This window comes from Nicotiana tomentosiformis, chromosome 1 (genome assembly GCF_000390325.3).
Source record: "Nicotiana tomentosiformis chromosome 1, ASM39032v3, whole genome shotgun sequence".
Lineage (NCBI taxonomy): Eukaryota > Viridiplantae > Streptophyta > Magnoliopsida > Solanales > Solanaceae > Nicotiana > Nicotiana tomentosiformis.
The window spans coordinates 155267645-155271467 of NC_090812.1; the positions used below are offsets into that span (position 1 = coordinate 155267645).

At 32.8% G+C, this 3823-nt stretch overlaps 1 long non-coding RNA gene across 1 annotated transcript; it reads right to left on the reverse strand.

Annotated features, from left to right (window-relative positions):
* Positions 1-2344: 2344 nt before the first annotated feature.
* Positions 2345-2914, reverse strand: LOC117274198 (uncharacterized). Its single transcript, XR_004504290.1, has 2 exons — positions 2792-2914; positions 2345-2691 (listed from the first exon to the last, which is right to left on the reverse strand). It is a non-coding gene; the product is annotated as an uncharacterized lncRNA (long non-coding RNA).
* Positions 2915-3823: the final 909 nt, after the last annotated feature.

Here is a 3823-nt window from a genome sequence, read left to right on the forward strand (position 1 = left end):
TTTGAGTGATGGGGCACGTGTCTTTCAGTACATTTTGACGGTGTAATTTGGATTTGAACAAAGTGGGTGGCTCTAGAGAAAGTTCCAATAGGTTCGAGGTTTATATAGAGCAATTGAGAATTTCTCCGGACTTGTGTATGAATAAAATCTGAGATTTGCATTTGATGGTGCCTAGACTTGCGAAAATTCTGTATGACTATGGATTCTACAGTTTTGTAGAAGGAAGGTAAGAAGAACAATTTTAAATTCATGAGTCTGTCTGACAGGTTGCCTTCTTTGATTTTTGCTATCATATTGCCCAACTCATTATCTGTATCAAAGAAGTATAGTTGAAAGTAACAAGGGTTATTATCCCGCGGTACCAATGATGGTAGATCGTGATATACTTGACCGTGTGCCTTAAAAGTGTACACTCCTTTTCTTGAGGACGCCAATTTCTTATCAAGCGTAACACCGAAAGATGTAAATGCAAAAATGCTATTAAATGCTCGAATATTTTTGGGAAATTCTGTAGCTTCTTTTGTGCTAGTCATGATCAATTCATGTAGTTCCGCGGGAGCTTCAGTGCTAGCCAATTTGATATATCCGTTTCCACAACAAAATGTCGGAGGTTCATATTGCAATCGTTTAGCGTCACAGTATATGCATGCGGGGACCAAATTTAACTTATGAATTTGTGATAATGATAAGTTGAAAGTAATATCTCCTAAATAGATATATAGGAAGATACTTCAAAATTCAAATTGCTATCTTTAAAATGGAAATAAATATATAGAAGCTAACAATTATATGCATAAGTTGTGTATTTTATTTACCTCCGTCTTCAGACTCTTCGGATAAAGCTCTAAATAGCCAATTTACTTTAGGTTTCTTCTGCGGTTGTTCGATTTCTAGATCTGTGAGTTGTTGGGTTCGATTTCTAACATATATATGAGTATCTGTATATTCAGAAACAATCATGGAGAATGCATATCATAAAAAAATTAAAGGATTGTATTTCACCACAAACACCAATGGAGTTATTATGTTTGCATACCAGCATTTTGTAATGGTAATGACTAAGTTATTCAAAATAATTATAGCTACAACATATAACTGAACCCAACACTATGGCATTCACTGTATATATGCACATATAAAAAGAGATAAACTTCTACGGAAGAGGTACTCACCATTAGATGTACGTCGAAATTGCTCTTCCTGTTTGTCTTGGTTTCCAGCAGTCAAATTTAATGGTGCTGATGACACATTTCTACTCATCTTCCGAAGAGCGTATGCAATTTTTCCTCGATCTATGGAGAGAAAGATAAGTAATTAATTTGGAAATAATTGGCTATTATTAAAGTGACAAAAATTATTACTATCCAGCAATAGACCTTGAAAAAATAAGGTTAACAGATGACAAAATCTAAAGCGGCATGACAACTTAACTTAGCTTCATGATTGATAAGAGATTCCAAATTACATTTTAAGATTCCAGTAAACTTGGATGAAGGTCAAAACTTCAATCATTAAGCAATTAGTTATTTGAAAAAAGTGTCATAAAACAATCAATACAAATTAGTAGACCATATACTGCTTTTCTCTATGATTGTACTAATTGAAGGAGAAATATAATAAACTTGCGTTATCTTTTAGGTAAGAGCATTTAATATGGTGTTTGGATTCTATTTGATAATTGTTATAACAACAAAGTAAGAAAAATAACTTTCTATTGGAACCAATCTACCGTATGTAGCAGCAAAAGGCTCTTCTCCTTTTGTACCTTTGATGGTTATAGGATCAAGAACAAAATGAGCAAACAACTTCTTCTTCTTAAAAAGCGGCTGCAACAATGAACAAAAGAAAGCAACGGTTAAGGTAGTGCATTTTAATAATCACTGCTAATCAAAATCATAATGTCCTAGGGTATATGATGGATTGATTGCTCGTCTTCTGGAATTTGAAGCAATTTTCTATTTCACATTTTATAGCGTTAATTCTTTTATGTAAAGCTTGTCGAGGTGTACAAAGTTTGTACAATGCAAGTGGTCAAATATTGAGTTTTTTTCTTTTTCTTTTGAAGCAATGAGAAATGCATAAAGCTCGCAGTTGTTTTATGTAGATATAGTTATGTAGGCATAAGCAATCAGATTGAATCCACATAAAGGTAATGAATACCTATAGTGTAGAATGCATGGATGTCTTTTTTGAGTGGATGCAGTTTTGATTTTCTTCAAAAGAGTATGGTTGATCTGTAATGTAAACATAGTGAATGGACAGTAAATGAGAATGTTTAATAGAATCATTTATGGAAAACAAAAATAAAATTAAAACTAATGCCAGCTGGCATTGCTCGTAGAGAAGAGTAAACTAACTTCTTACTATTCAGAAGATAATAAAGATAGAGCATCTGTAAATTTATTCTATCACAAAACTAACTAAATTTTTTTCACTTTGATCTTTTTATCAAGCATTGGATTGTATTTGTCATTGTTATCTTTATTCTTCTTGCTCCTCTTCCTTCTTAGCTTAATTAATGGTGCGTCAACGTCAATTTGTTGGATCATCTTTTATAACTTCATGTATTGCCTCAGCTACCAAATTGCTGTTCCTATCTTCTTTTGCAATTTTTCGATCAATCTTCACGAGGATACTGAATTCTTTTCCCTTACTCAAAACCAACTTGCAGTAATACTTTGATTCCTCTTTCTGTAGGAGCAATAAAGCAAATATATTAGTATAAATATTGACTAAAACATATGGAGAACTTATTCAACCTGAATGTTCCTTTAACTAATAGGTGTTTTACCTTTTCAGATGTTGAGCCAACATACTCCTTGACATCGCAACCAAAGAAGTATCGTGCACCATCAAACAACGTAATACTTATATATTGTACTTCAGCAGAAACATCAAACTTTAACCTATATCTAAAGCACAATTCAGTAATTAGATCATTAACTCTTCAATTGTTTGGTCTGGATAATATATATGTATGTTCATGTATCTTACCTTTCATCATAATCAATATCTTCTATCTTACAGTAGCCACAAGTGGCAGTACTCTTTATAACAGTTACTCGCCTGTGGCATTTCTTGCAAGCATGGTATAGGGATTGATTTATTTTTTTAGCTTCGAAAAATGGTTTATCACTGAGACAATATATCAATAGGATCGGCGTATTCTTTTGCCAACCGCCATGATTGCTTCTCTGGCGAAGTATATGTTGGGTTCGTTGTTGTTTCGGCAATACTATGGAGTATAATCAAGTAAGTTAATTGCAGTTCAAGTATTTAGCAATTGTTACTATATCACGTGAATAATGAATACTTTGCTCTCGCTTACACTTCTATGGAAACTATTAATTGTTCTAAGCTCTCAATTTTATGTGAGATTTGAGAGGTTTGAAATTAGGGTTTGGGAGAAAGGGGGGAGGAAAATGTGTCCGCGATCGAAGAGAGATGGGGAAAGAAGGGAGGAAGAGGACTAGAATTGTTTGGTGGGTTTTGCGAGTTGGAATTTTGGAAATTCAAACGTGAATTGTAGTGTCCATTTCTGTTGCAGTTGCTGCCTTCGTCCTTCCAACTTCCAAAAATAGATTTTAGTATTATTTTTGAAGTATTTTGCTTTTTCAATTTTAAATTTTTTATCTCATAGTCTTCACTATACAAAATAGTCTGTCACTATACAAAAATATTCAAAAATAGACTGTCATTATACAAAAACTATAGTACTAAATAGACGGTCACTATACAAAATATATACAAAAATAGACTATCACTAAACAAAAATATACAAAATAGACGGTCACTATACAAAAATATACAAAATAGACTGTTA